Here is a 16,280-nt window from a genome sequence, read left to right on the forward strand (position 1 = left end):
CTCATCTACCATTGTGTTAAAGCAGCTGCAATTAATATCTCATCACAGCATACACTTCAACAGAGGGGGTGGGGTTCAGCACACACACTAATTACAGCCTCATTTTAGGGGCAACTTAGTTCACACCATTTTCACCTGTTTCAAGTAATTGAAAGGTGTGGCTCATTAGGCTTTTTGGGGAAGGGAATACCGTTCTTACAACCTGACTAGCACAACTGAAGTTAATCACACTCATTTGAAAGCTTCACTTTAGCTACTAAATGCCCCAACAACTCATTACTTATCAAACCGTACGTCACACATTAGTTCACTCATATCTATAGTTGAACTACTATCAACGACACATTATCACACACTGCATGTGTTGTCTTGTTTAGTCACAGCCACATTCATGTGTGCCACATCTTATATTAATGTACCACACATATCCTCTACCAAAAGCAACACTTTTTGCAATATGACCACCTTCATGATAACCATTGTGAATGGTCATCTCATGATAGTTATGTACATTATGATACTGATATCACTACACAACATATGATTTTTATGTACAAATTTAATGTATTTTTCCTCACGCATTACTGCAGAACCATAGTATGTTGTATGTTAGGGAACTCAAAACTTCTAAGTACACAGGCATGTACATTGTTATTACAACTATTTATGTTCACTTTCACACACACATTTTGGGTTAAGGAAATGATGCTGTTAGGTACTCATAAATACAGAACATACAATAACTGTTTGTTCAATATTTACACATGTAAATGTAAAACTTATGTTATTGTTATATATAGTTGCCCCTGAAGGACATGTGTCACCTGAGACTGAACAAGTGTCTTCACCTGGGTCAGCCAGCTCAACACACCTAGAAGGTGAGTGTATCAGTTGGTGGCCATATAATATGTGCTCTTCTATATGTTATGTTGTCATGTTCATTATTTGTTTTGCACATCTTCTTTAAATAGGATTACTTAGTGTCAGTGAAAATGAAGTGTAAGGCAACTTGTATTGTGTTAGTGATGTTAACTATCATGTAGGAGTTGTGAGTTTACAGCAAGTTTTCATTCACTCATATTTCATTCTGAGTCCAAACATTATTCTTAAGTCAAGGTAGTTTTTAATGTGAGGTTATAAAACGTATGGAAACATGTTAGTTGTTACTTATGACACAGTACAATTACATAGTAACACAGCAGAGATTAACATGACATTTAATAATTTGTACATTTATTTGTAGAACATGATGAAGAGGATTATGATGATGATGATGATGACGCCACCGCCATACACACACAAATAGAAGCAAGTGACCATGAAGACGTTCCAATTGAAACTGTTTTACCGGCAAATCGTCCAGCAAATACGACATACGATGCAATTGTAGCTTCTGAGGGAAAAATTGTGGAAGCAGAAAATCGTCGCCATTCTGACTTCATGACAGTGCTGGAAAGGATGATTGCACTGCAGGAAGAAACAGTTTCACAATTGGCACATCTCCACAGAGTCTTCATTGAAGTGCCGAAACAGTTGCAAAAAATCAACACCTCATTCGAAGCATTAGTTGTTCAGCAAACACAAGCTAATTACTGGAGAATGACTAATGTACCACAATTCAACACCTCCCAGCCAGGATCTGTTCATGCAGGTCAGTTTTCACCACATTCATCTGATATTCATTCACCAGGCCCAAATGTTACCGGTCAAGTAGCAGAGATTGCTGTGCAGGTTCCTGACGACATACTACCACTGCCATCTGTACAAAATCAGCAGCTGACACCTACAAAGGAGCCCACAAAAACAAAATACAAGCAGTTACTACTGACCAGTTTTTGGTCAAAAACAACAAAAGACACACATGAAACAGACCAACCATCACTTGTGCAGTGTCTACCAACTAGCTCACATGTGTCAGTGGGCACAAGCCCTGTCCGTGAACAGTCACTACCCAAAAGCCCTGTAGATGAATCACTGCCCAAAAGCCCTGTAGGTGAATCACTGCCCAAAAGCCCTGTAGGTGAATCACTGCCCAAAAGCCCTGTAGGTGAATCACTGGCCACAAGCCCTGTAGGTGAGTCACTGGCCACAAGCCCCGTAGGTGAACAGTCACTGCCCAAAAGCCCTGTAGGCGAGTCACTGCCCACAAGCCCTGCCCGTGAAGTGCCAGAGGCCACTCAAAGTGGCTCTGCTGTGCCTAAAGTTGGTGGCAAAAGAAAAAGGAAAATTCAAGAGACAACAAGCAGGCCTGTTACTCGCTCGCAAAAGGAACAAAAAAAATAAATGTTATAATTCAGAAAATATGTCTTTGGCCTTGTTTTGTTGACTTCACATTATCTAATTACTATTGTATGTATGCTGAAGACTGTGTTGTTTCCAAACTTTCAAGTATGTTCTTGTACACGTGAAGTTTTGGAAATGTTTACACTCCTAATTAATGAATAGTGTTCTAAATATTTATGTTTTAATCGTCTGTTCAGTAATGGTCCACCAGGAGCCAGTTGCTAAGTTTAGAGAAGCTGCCATTGACTTTGCAGCAAAACATTGCATTTGGGTGTGTTAATTGATGTAATCATTGCATGTGCATATTATTTTCATGCAATTATAAAAGCACCTATTTAACTGCAAACATCTTTCTTGTACGTGTACAGCAGGATTTTGTGTTACATATTACTTACCTTTGCTGCCCATTGTAATGTTGTCCTTTAATCATTTATGTGTTCTTGTTTCAAGAACATCTCTGAATTGATACTAATATATATGTAGTATGTATTGATATATGCACACACACACACACACAGACACACACTGTGTGTGTGTGTGTGTGTGTGTGTGTGTATATATAGTGCTATCTAAACTGGTATAGATGTATTTACAAGAAACATACACTTCATGCTTCCTTGTGAAAACACAGTATTTTAATAATACAGGCCTAATGTTTGAGAAGTATACTAAGTGTGAGCCTCTAACATTATTGGGCGCAAACAAATGTTTATTACTTAATTCACTCATGTTTATCACCATTTAAATAGGTTTCATACAAGGCCTACTTACTGCCATCAATATGTTGTGTGTACTCCAGCAATATTTAAAAAAAAAAAAAAAATTACTTTTATATATATATATATATATATATATATATATATATATATATATATATATATATATATATATATATATATAATATATAAAAAACAAAAAACAAAAAAAAAATTATTTTTTTATATATAATATATATATATATATATATATATATATATATATATATATATATATACATATACACATACACATACACATACACATACACATACACATACACATAGTACAATATACACTTTATATATATATATATATATATATATTTATGAGATAGATATATTTATATATATATATATATAGATACACACGTATTTAAACTCATGCAGACAGGGACTTAAACAGACTTTCAAATACACACAGAAATGGATGTGGGAAAAAAACATTTCATTTTGCAGGTGTGTGAATTTACTGATATGGCTGTCTAAGCACTATTTTCACACAGTGCTCTTTGTTATTTTGCAAGAAAACTCAATGTTACTGAATGAAAAGTGTACTAATTTTTTCAAAAAGGAGATAAAAAAAGGATACATGTTTGTCCCACATGCGGCTATCACAAACCACAAATCTTCAAGCAATTATAACTAGAAATCCAATTGGCGTTTGAAATAAGGAGTTACAGTTTATACTTTTGTTGACCTTGAAAAGGAAACACAGCAATTTGTTAGCCACTGAGCAGTTTCATTTTGATGAGCAAAGAACAGATACCTGCACACATCTTTTGTGCTACTCTGCAATGGCTGATGAATTGGTGACAATTATGAATCCGAATTTAGGTTATAAATACATGATATCAGAAGCTATTTTATCAAGTTGCGGATATCAAGCAAGCACACGCCAAATCTATGATTTGATTCGAGCAAAATATCCTTATTACCAAAACCGTCGGCATGCGCGCAATTTTAATTCATCAATAAGATTCACTTTATCAACAAATGACTTTTTTGAACGTGTGCAGGATAAGCTAGAACACAACTATGGTTTCTGGAAGATTGCCAAAGAAAAACATTTCACCGTGAAAGAAGGCACATATATTGTGGTTAAAGGCATATTTATTCCTAATGCCAATAGCAATGGATCCGCTACTACTGTTCCGTGTGAATCGATAGCTGCTGCAATATCTGCACCCTCCATTCCTGAAACCCACATTGTACAAGAACATAACTACTATGATTCTGTACCAAGCCTTTCAGCTGAAAAAGCATTGGAATGGGTACCCGAAGAAATGAACATACCTCCCGACCAATTGTTTGAAGAAAGCAGTGGCGATTCCTATGAGCGCTTCATGGAGGAGATGTGTGTCATACTGGATTCAGCGGGTGGGTCAAGCGTGGATGAAAAAGCCTTGCATTTCTGGAGCGACCAGTTGCAGCCAGACGAAGAGTTAATTCTAGAAGAATGGTAAATATAACAACCGTTATGAGTTGACTCTGCGTTTAAAGTTTTTTTTTTTTTCTAACCACCATTTTCCCTTTAAATGCGTGGATACAGCGTAACATAGCAGACTGCATAACATGTAGCGATCACAAACAAATTGTTTCCCAATACAATATAGTAGAACCTGAAAGAGTAGTACACATTGCTGACGGAATAAATATACGTACTTTCCTATAACTTTAAACATAGTAGCAACATTTTACCATAACTCTAACACATACCTGTTTTGTTATCATGCTAGATCTACAACATTTAAAAGCGGGTCCACCACGTATGACGTGGGACCCTTGTCATGGCCCAAGGCGTCCTTAAAAAGGATTACGGATGTAAGTCCCGCCCCCAAGCGACGTGCGCGCCTCAAAGCCTATTGGCTGTCATGTTTTGTTATAGTAACGGTAACTGCAGTGTGTCATGTGTGCGGCTCAGTGTTTGTAGCCGTAAAGTGGGCGTTAGCCGAATGTTAATTGAGTGGGAGGAGTGTTAGCGTGCGTTTCACGCTGGTTTAACATGACGTCACACGTATTGCATTTGCGCATTGTGTTATCGCCCGTCCTTTCTGTCCAAACACGTCTGTTTAAAAAGAATACAGATGTACTCGTTTAGAACGAATGTACTTTCGTATTCATTGTATTTTAAATAAAGATTTTATGTTTAATGGTATTTTCAAGATGTATTGAACGCACAACGTACGCTTTGTTTTGCGCATGCGCTAACAGTTAGTGCAGCCAAGCGTGAAGTGCGTGCGCACACTAAGATGTGCGCGCACATTTTTCAGTATACAGGCAACGTTCACATCATATACATAGTTATGCCTGCTACAAATTTAAAGAAACATTACATACTGATGTACACTTGTACTTCTAACATATAAGTGAGTGACGTGTGTATGTACACAATCATATAGAGCTGTGTAACGCGTTGTCACGGATACATATATAGTAAGGTGCCATCTTTGACCATCATGTGTTTGCTGTATTTCAGAGATGTCGTGGAAGATACTATCAGATCAATGTATGATTTCAGAAGAGTCTACCTTTATATGAGATGATTGTGAGGAGGAGCCACCGACTACTATACTACATATGGAACTAATTTTATATTGCTTGCAGCGCTTATTAACAAACAATTTAAAATGTGATACCCTTATGCCTATATTGCATAAGCACTTAATTAACATAATGATGTTGCAAAATAGTGCCTCATGATTTTTTATTGAGTGTTCTTTAATGACTACTATCATTTTATGGCATGGTGTGTTTTATATATAACAACCATTCCCACTCTGCTAACACATTTGTGTATTCTATTGTGTAATGGAACGTATGACTGTCGAAACTATGTAACAATAATAATAAGAATAATAATAATTATAATATGAGCATGTTCATGTATAGCGCTGCTAGTTGTACACAGCGCTTTACAGACACATTTTTCAGGCTGAGGTCCCTGGCCCGTGGAACTTACAATTTATTTTTGGCCGCCTGAGGCACAGGGAGATAAAGTGATTTGGCCAAGCTCACAAGGAGCCGACACCGGGAATTGAACCAGACTCCCCTGCTTCAAACTCTCAGTGCCAGTGTGTGTCTTTACTCACTGAGCCACTCCTTCTCCCAATGTAAAGGACACTTACAACCAACTAGCCCTTTATTGTTAAAAATCTCTTGTTACATGGGTATGTTGATAAAATGGTTTGGGACTGTAGCAATTAATGTTATTGGCCAGATGTTGTGGTCCCCTACAATGCATGCTGTTCTGAATATGACATCAACATCATGTAATGAAGTACGTTTCTGTGTATATTTCATTAACCTAACTAACTATAGTTTACTGTGTTTATTAAACTTTCTAAAAATACATCGTATAGTCAATATGATGATATAAGCTACCATAATAAAGCTGGTGTTATCATTTGTCGGTGTTATACATGGATCCTACACAAATTGATACAGACACAAACAGTTGTCTTAAAAAGTGTGTCTATGCTAATGTGCACGTGATTGACGTTACAATTGTGAGAATACTTGATAATTATCATCATGATAATGATGAAGTGACGTGAATTATATTGCAAAAATATTACCAACATTGTCATATAGGTACATTAGAAATGCTAAATGACAGTAACATTTGCAACAAAATAGTGTTTTCTGTTCACAGTTTTACACTTGGTACATGTAGGACACATCCACACACGTGTGACTTATACATACACATGTCACAAATTTAAATTCATGTTGACTATTAATTCCCAGCATTAAAAAACACCTACATTGCTAAATATAAGATGTAGTACGCATTGTTGTGATTACAGGCATTCATGCATGGAGTGTTATGATCAGTCAATTTCATCCGTGATGAATGAGCTCCCGTAAGTAAACAAATAAGTACAGTTATCCCCTTGTCTCCAAACAGCTCTATATTACATTAATGGAATTTATAAGGAAACATACATAAAATGTGATAAAATGTGAGTAATCATTTTCTAATACAATGCACATGAAAGCTCAAGAGTAGCTAAATGCATATACATGATACAGGAAGTACATATATGTAACATTTGTGTTTAAAACAATATGTTGGGTTTTGACTTCAAATAATTATAGGAAGATAGATGTAGGCACATCTTATGAGAGATGTCAGCAAATATACATACCATGATCAGTCATACTGGAGATATACCTATAATGCAAAGGAACAATATATAAATAGCAAACATTGACATGCCATCTTCAGTACCGTAAACAACACAGCAAAGTGTGTATTTGGTGTTAAATGTGCAACACCATGTATATTTAATGACTTTCAAAATGTAAATCAGCCTGGTGTACACATCATATGGATGTACATGTTACACTGCACCAATAACATTGTATGTAAGCATACTAGAAGCATGAATGAGTATGGGCATAATATGTGTATTGTGTTAGCATAAGGAACAACACAATGCTAAAATATGAGTGCTTTGTTACCCCAGTTGTATTCACATACACACAACTAAAGTACAATTGAAGAGGGATTCTATAACCTGTGCAACAATAACATACCGGTGCCACATCCCTTTGTGCACACAGCAGAGAAAAGAAAGGTGTGCAACCCATATTCATCTGTGTCCTACCAGAAGGGTATATAAAAAAACATTATTGTTAAGATAACATAATGTAAGTATAAAAGTATAACTTGGAACATATCTGTTTTTACTTACAAGAAAAAAATGAATTGATGAGATTCTGGCGTGTCTGGCCACCACTGGCTGTTTGTTCATTTTCAGCAGCTACATGGGTGGGATGCTCGTCTACCAAAGGCTCAGCTAGGTCTGATTGTACATTGTGCCTGAGTGCAACATTGTGCAAAATGCAACAGGCAAGGATAATGTCAGACACTTTTTGAGGCTTGTATAGAAGAGCCCCACCAGTTCTGTCCAGACACCTAAATCTGGTCTTGAGTAGGCCAAATGTCCTCTCTATAACAGATCTTGTAGAGATATGGGCTGCATTGTACCTCTCCTCTGCTTCAGTTTGAGGGTTTAGCACCGGAGTCAAGAGCCACGGCCTAATTCCGTATCCTGAGTCACCTATAATGAATGGAGCACACATAAGATGACATTAGTGATCAAATTGTACAATGCCAACATTCCTAAATAAAAATGTGTTTTGTGTTAGAACATGTAAATGTGTACTCACCCAGCAGCCAACCATGTTCAAAATGTCCCTCTTCGAACGCATGGAAGACTGAAGAGTTCCTCAGGATAGAGGAATCGTGACTGGAACCAGGGAATTTGGGTACCACATGCATTATCCTCATCGTGGCATCACATACCACCTGTACATTGAGTGAATGGTAGTGCTTCCGATTGCGGTACACATGCTCACTCTGACTAGGTGCAATCAAAGCAACATGTGTGCAATCGATTGCACCCAGCACACATGGTATCCCTGCTATATTATAAAAGCCAGTCCTGACTTCCAGCCACTCTGTTGCCTCTGTAGGAAAATGAATATAATTCCTAGCGCGTCTATTGAGTGCATAGAGAAACTGGGTAAAGGCCCGCGAGAATGTAGATTGCGAGACCCCGCCCACTATGCCCACAGTTGTCTGGTATGACGCGGAAGCAAGATAATGTAATGAGCACAGCATTTTCACAAGCCCAGGGACTGCACGACCTCTGGCTGTGAAAAAATCTAAATCTCCCCTTATCTCCTGATAAAGAGATAAGATTGCTGCTGAACTCAAACGATAGCGACTTACTATCTCCTCCTCACTCATCCCATCTAAAAGGGTTCTCTCCCTGTACAGACGCGGACGAGGCACAACTTGTCTCCTCTGTCTTCTCCTCTGATCTCCTGTCCCTCTCCCTGTCTCTGTCGTATCCGCGTGACTGTCCCTGTCACTGTCACTGTCCCTCGGTGTGTCCCTCCCTTGCCCTATATGATTGTCTTCATCATCAAGCATGTCATAGAAAAGAATGTTCCTCCGTCTCCTAAACAATCTCAACATTTTGAAATGAGTAGCTGTGAATGATCAGGTAATGGGCGTCCTTTAAATAGGTATGTGATGATGTCAGGTGACATAGTAAAATGCAAGGTGTTACATTAACATAATAAAGTACTTCTGTGGCAAGCTGTGTGCAGTTGTTGTTATAAGTATTTGTTGTGTGTATTCTGCAGGGAATGATGATATTTGCCAATGATGTGACGTGAAGCTTTGTACAAACATTGCTTGCAAATAATAGTTGCATGTGCAATGCATGTAAAACTTCTGAAGGCAACAGTCAGTCATGTAATTAGACAAAAAGGCTGAGATTGACGTGGGAAAAGTTGTGTGTAACATGTGTAATTAGCCATGTTATTGTGACATGTTGACAACAATGAATAGTCGTGTGCATATGCATGCATTTGTGTAATGAGGATAGTTGGTATAGAATGAGTTTACAAGGTGTCCCAATGCTGAATTACTGTACATGTGTGTACACTGGCGACACACTTTATTCGAGCTCGGCTAGTCCCACGAATTCGGGTATACCCGGGTGTATTGAGGTTTGTGACTGTTTTCTGCCCGAGTGCATTGAGGTATTTTCCAGGCAGGGATTGAAGCATTTTATTCCCGCTGGCTGCAATACTGCACAGTATATATATATATACTGCATTACAATTCATGAATTTATGCCATCTGGTAGACACGCGAAGCATTGCAGCCTATTAAATCCTAATCATTATCATTTAACAGATCAGCCGCCCATCAGCCAGGCATGAACCCAGGCTGGGAAGGCAAACGCAACGGGGCTTGTCAGAGGTGAGGAGCGGCGCATTCCAGGTATCTGCCAGGTACATACTGGGTATTTGCTCGAATAAAGTGTGTCGGTGCAGTATAAGTTAGGTTGAAGTGCTTGTAATGCTACGGTTACAATGTAAACATGCAATGTGATTGAGCGTCCAATAAGTGACGTCATGAAAATAGGGAGGACCCAAAAGTATATGTAAACATGAGAATACAGATGTACATGAACGTTTAAAGATGCGTGACACATTACTAGCATTGTGTAATGTAAAGGAAGATGAATATACTGTGTATGTGTGACATGTGTGACATGTGTAACATCATGTAAATAATTGTCGCTCAGTTCATTAAAATGTGTGATATGATGTGAGGTTCTCCTTTAAGAGTTGAGTATAGTATTTTCCCTTGCCACATCATCACATGATGAGTAATGTGACCCGCAAATGCTGAAAACATGTAAAAGTACAATGTTATGCAAATAATACACGTCAGCCGTGACACAATGCAGGGAATGCCCCCCACACTGTAATGCAAATGACGTTTGTATTGTGAGCAATGAAACGTAAACAGTACTATACTGTTATACGTCCCCGCTCCATTGACTCCATTGATGTACAGAAGATTTTTTTTTTCTAAGTGCCGTTCCGGCAGCCTTAGCGATCGTTCTCCCGTCCAAACTGCCAACTTTAGTTGGCGGGAGAAATTGGCCATAACATCTCAATTTCGTAGTGCCGATCAGGCCCGATAAGCTGTTTTTTTTTTGTTGAATCCAGCCGATTTAAAAAAGTGGCGATCAGTGGCGAAAACAGGCTTATCGGCAGCCGACTGGCCATAACAAAATAATCGGCTCCGAAACCTGGCGAAATCAAGCACTTATCGGCGCTTACTGAATCTCAAACCCAATTTTGGCTATAAAATGGTGATAATTCCCTTATCAACGCTTACTGCATGAGGCCCTAAGACCTCAAATTAAAAACAGAGTACCAACATGGGACCTGTCCTTAGTATTGGATGTATTAACAACACCTCCTTTTGAACCTATACAAGAGATAGGTTTGAGATGGTTATCGTGGAAGATTGCGTTCTTGATCGCGATCACCTCAGCAAGGAGAGTGGGAGAACTACAGGCACTATCAGCCAAGGAACCATTCCTAGTCGTGCACCAAGACAAGGCAGTTCTCAGACCAGTGCATCAATTCCTGCCAAAGGTTGTATCACAGATCCATATGGATCAGGAAATCGTGATCCCGTCATTCTGTCCAGATCCAAAGAACAAGAAAGAGGAGAGATTACACAAACTAGATGTTGTGAGATGTCTAAAGGTATACATGGAAAGGATGTGGGAAAGTCGGATAGACTATTCATCATACCAGAGGGACCGAAGAAAGGTCAAGCAGCATCCAAGACAACAATTTCCCAATGGATAGTGGCATGTATTAAAAAAGCTTATGAGACCAAAGGACAAGATAAACCTTTGAACATTAAAGCTCATTCTACAAGGGCCATGTCTACGTCATGGGCATTCAAAGCTCAGGCAACACCAGGGCAGATATGCAAAGCAGCGGTCTGGTCCTCATTCAACACATTTTTGAAATACTACAGACTGGACGTACAATCCTCAGCTAACGCAAGTTTTTGGCGTAGAGTTCTACAATCTGTGGTGAAATAAAGGGTATACGTGAACTAATAAAGGTCAACTGATAACGGCATTGACTGGTGGTTTATTCTTATGTATCCCTCCCTAATTTGTCACTGCTGGGGTATGTCCCAAAGGTGCCCACTGCCAGGGTGATCAGGAAAGAAGAAATTTAAAACAACTTACCGTAATATTATTTTCCTGGAACCATGGCAGTGGGCACATAGTTACCCTCCCTATGTATGTCTAATGCCTATGTGCCCACAGCTATGGTTCCAGGAAAAGAAAATTACGGTAAGTTGTTTTAAATGTTCTTCTTTCTGCAAGTAAAGTCTGTCTGGGTGCATGTTGTAATCATATACAACAAGAGGTATTGCCGCTCTCCACCAGTAGTGTGCAGTATGAAAAATAGGGTGCATACAGGATAGATGGTTACATATAAGGGGGGGGAGGGTACAAAGAGGGTAGCCCAAAAAGAACCTATTTGCACTCGCTATTTCAGATAAATGGTTAGGAACAATTGAATCCTTGGGAGAAGCCCATACACCATTTAAAAAAACATATTAAAACATTTTATTAAACACTTATGCAAAGACATATACCAAAAAATGGGTTAAAAATTAATCAGGGGTGAGGTGGGGACGGAGGGTGATACACTAGGTGCCTCCTGTGTGTGTATTGTTATTGTACTGGTATCACATAGGTAGTCCTAAGGCGCCAGTGGTGAAATCAGATACGAGATATACTATAACAACTCCCTCACTGGGATGTGAAAGCTTCTCTATTGCTCACATGAAGCATGGGAGCAGACCTGTAGTATTTTGCTCCTGCTCATAAACACACTGCACAACAACATTCATAGCCTGTTTTGGGGTATCAAAATTCTGCACACCAATTATGTAGTAACTACTATCGTGTGGTGTTGCAGTCTGGCTCGTGGACATGTGTCCTATCAAGGCGCCTTGGAGCTGTGGGTGGGGGGGGGCAAAAACAGAGCTGGGGGTGGGTGGGGGGGGCAAAAACAGAGCTGGGGGTGGGTGGGGGGGGCAAAAACAGAGCTGGGGGTGGGTGGGGGGGGCAAAAACAGAGCTGGGGGTGGGTGGGGGGGGCACAAACAGAGCTGGGGTGGGTGGGGGGGGCAAAAACAGAGCTGTGGGTGGGGGGGGGGGCAAAAACAGAGCTGGGGGTGGGTGGGGGGGGGCAAAAACAGAGCTGGGGGTGGGTGGGGGTGGGCAAAAACAGAGCTGGGGGTGGGTGGGGGGGGGCAAAAACATAGCTGGGGGTGGGTGGGGGGGGCAAAAACATAGCTGGGGGTGGGTTGGAGGGTCTCATTACGGTAAGTTGTTTTAAATGTTCTTTCTGCAAGTAAAGTCTGTCTGGGTGCATGTTGTAATCCCAAGATCCACAACGTGTGAAGAGTGAATGCCATAATACCCAAAGATGAGACTGAAAATTACTGAACTCAAGCAGAAAACCAAATTATTCTGCTGAAGCGGAGGGATTGCACATAGCAAGAAAATGGTGTAAAGCAAATGCCTTTTCTGAAGCAAGGAAATGGGCAGCGACACTATCAAGCATTATGTGAAAGAAATAGAGCAAAATCAGTTAAAGTGAAGAGTACACCTAAAGGGGGGAAAAAAAACCCTGGGAATTTAAAATGGCCGCCCAGCTGAAGTCAAATACAGACCCTGCAAGAATGGTGAAGAAAATATGTTCCTGGTGTAAAGAGCCCAGCCACACGGAGCAGTGTCCCTTCAGGCCTTATTAAGACGATGAGGATGGCCCCTACGTGGCCCTTGGAAAAGGGCAGCAGCCAGAGCACTATTTTTTTGGACGAGCCAAGGAACTGCAGCAGCCAGCAATGCGCTGAGACCCAAGGAAGGTACAGAAGTTTTACTTAGCAACTGCACATCCAGTATCACTGAGGAGAAAGAATGCGTGCACAGTACTGCTGATGTTGTAAAACATACCAAAGGAAAGAAAAAATCTACAGGGATGCCTGTGGGAGCTACGACCTCTACAAGCAAAATATGCCCACCGGTAGGACTATCACAAGCTGGGGTTCTAGAAAATACACTGGCAAAAGCTGCAATAGCGCCTCCTGAGGTCCGGAAGAAAAATACACCTGATGTCCTCCATTTTGGGGCAAACGAAAAGTATCTATCTGCAGAGCAGGAGGATTCAGGAGCCCTATTGGCTTATACGTGCTATGTAACTGTCCCAGAGGCTCATGGGATATGTAGTCCCTGCTTGGAGCCTCTTCCTATTAGCCGCCATTTGCACACTTGTCATGCGAATGCGCAGCATCTCGAACATGTGCAATTGCCTCCAAGATGGTGGTGCCCTGCAAAGGTAGCCGCCATCGTAACCTTCCCGGCACCTCCTGAACCTGCTCCGTGCCTCAGTTCCCACCCACAGCCCTCCCCGCACCCTCCCCATTCTCCGTTGTCAGTCACAGCCGCAGTGACAGTTAAGGGAATGAAGGGGAACCTGGGAGGAACCAACGGGGTCAAGGGGAGCCCAGAGGGAGACCCTGCTATACAAATCTGCACACATCTCATACACAAAGATATACGCCTTTTCTTCTGTTGCTCGACTGCTAAAACGCTGACACAGACCCACATTCTCTCCCGTCTCAATTACTGTAACCGCCTGCTGTCTGGCCTTCCTGCCTCTCACCTGTCTCCCCTATAATGTATCCTAAATGCTGCTGCCAGAATCACACTACATTTATTTAAGGTCGCTATAATTAATAGCGTTTGATCTCTAGTACCAATCAGGGATCATACTATATCTACCCACCTATACAAGGGTGGGTTACAAAAGGATACAGTCACGTGCTGTTCTACATATTATTTAATCATATTTTAACACCCTATTTTTTATTCATAGTTATAAAGTATTTTAAACTTATCACTATACAATTGTTGTGTACGAGTGCTATAAGACTGGGTTCTTTTTCTTTCATCGATATTATGGTTCTAGAAAATACACTGGCAAAAGCTGCAATAGTGCCTCCTGAGGTCAGGAAGAAAAATACACCTGATGTCCTCCATTTTGGGGCAAACGAAAAGAATCTATCTGCAGAGCAGGAGGATTCAGGAACCCTATTGGCTTATACGCGCTATGTGACTGTCCCAGAGGCTCATGGGATATGTAGTCCCTGCTTGGAGCCTCTTCCTATTAGCCGCCATTTACACATTTGTCATGCGAATGCGCAGCATCTCGAACATGTGCAATTGCCTCTAAGATGGCGGTGCCCTGCAAAGGTAGCCGCCATCGTAACCTTCCCGGCACCTCATGAACCTGCTCCGTGCCTCAGTGCCCACCCACAGCCCTCCCCATTCTCCGTTGTCGGTCACAGCCGCAGTGATAGTTAAGGGAATGAAGGGGAACCTGGGAGGACCCAGCGGGGTCAAGGGGAGCCCAGAGGGAGACCCTGCTATACAAATCTGCACACATCTCATACACAAAGATACGCCCTTTCTTCTGTTGCTCGACTGCTAAAACTCTGACACAGACCCTCATTCTCTCCCGTCTCAATTACTGTAACCTCCTGCTGTCTGGCCTTCCTGCCTCTCACCTGTCTCCCCTATAATGTATCCTAAATGCTGCTGCCAGAATCACACTACTCATTCCTAAATCTGTCTCAGCATCTCCCCTGCTGAAATCCTTCTCCTAGCTTCATATCAAATCCTGTATCACACACAATTCTCCTCCTCACTGTTAAAGCTTTATACTCTTCTGCTTCTCCTTACATCTCAGCCCTAATTTCTTGCTATACACCATCCCAACTCTTGCGTTCTGCCCAAGGATGTCTTCTCTCTACCCCTTTCGTATCTAAAGCCTTCTCCTGCCTTAAATCTTTCTCACTGACTGCACCACACCTCTGGAAGGCCCTTCCCCGCAGTATCCGACTAGCACCATCTCTATCCACCTTTAAGACCCACCTGCTGAAGGAAGCATACGAGTAGCTCCATGGCTGATAATTTACAACTCATACATAAACCTTGGCCCCCTGCAGACACACTTACCAGAACGCCCTCCTACTGTCTCTGTACGTTCTTCCTACCAAACAATTTGATTGTAAGCTCTTTGGAGCAGGGACTCCTTTTCCTAAATGTTACTTGTGTCTAAAGCACTTCTTCCCATTATGTTTTATTTGTATTATTTGTTATTTATACGATTGTCACATGTATTAGTGCTGTGAAGCGCTATGTACACTAATGGCACTATGTAAATAAAGACATAGATACCTATCCTGTGTAAACACTTGGGTGACAAGGTTTTCTTACTGAGAAACATTTTATACACTCTGCACATGGGAAAGGTTTCTCCCCTGTGTAAATTCTCTGGTGTCTGAGGACTGTCCTCCTATTACGGAATTGAGTATGATGTAATCCCCTTTTATGAATTGTCTGGTGTGTGTTGAGGTGACTCTCAGTGCTGAAATGTTTCCCAAATTCTGTACAAATAAAAAGTTGGTCCCTTGTGTAAATCTGCTGGTGTAACAAGAGGTCGCACTTTCTATAAAATGGTTTACCCCACTCTGAACAAGCAAATTATTTCCCCTGTGAGAATCATGTGGTGTGAGGTCATTCATCCAAGAAACGTTTTTCCTATACTCTGTCCATGTGAAAGGCCTCTCCCTGCATGAACTTCTTGGTTTCTGAAGAGGTGGCCCTTAACACTGAATTGTTTCCCACACAGAACAAGCAAATGGTTTCTCCCATGTAAATACTTGGGTGTGACAATAACAAAAATACTTCTCACCATAAGAGTATTACGTAATTTATTGTGATAACAATATTCAGCAATATATTAACACCCAATA

The sequence above is a fragment of the Ascaphus truei genome, chromosome 2 (assembly GCF_040206685.1).
Source record: "Ascaphus truei isolate aAscTru1 chromosome 2, aAscTru1.hap1, whole genome shotgun sequence".
Lineage (NCBI taxonomy): Eukaryota > Metazoa > Chordata > Amphibia > Anura > Ascaphidae > Ascaphus > Ascaphus truei.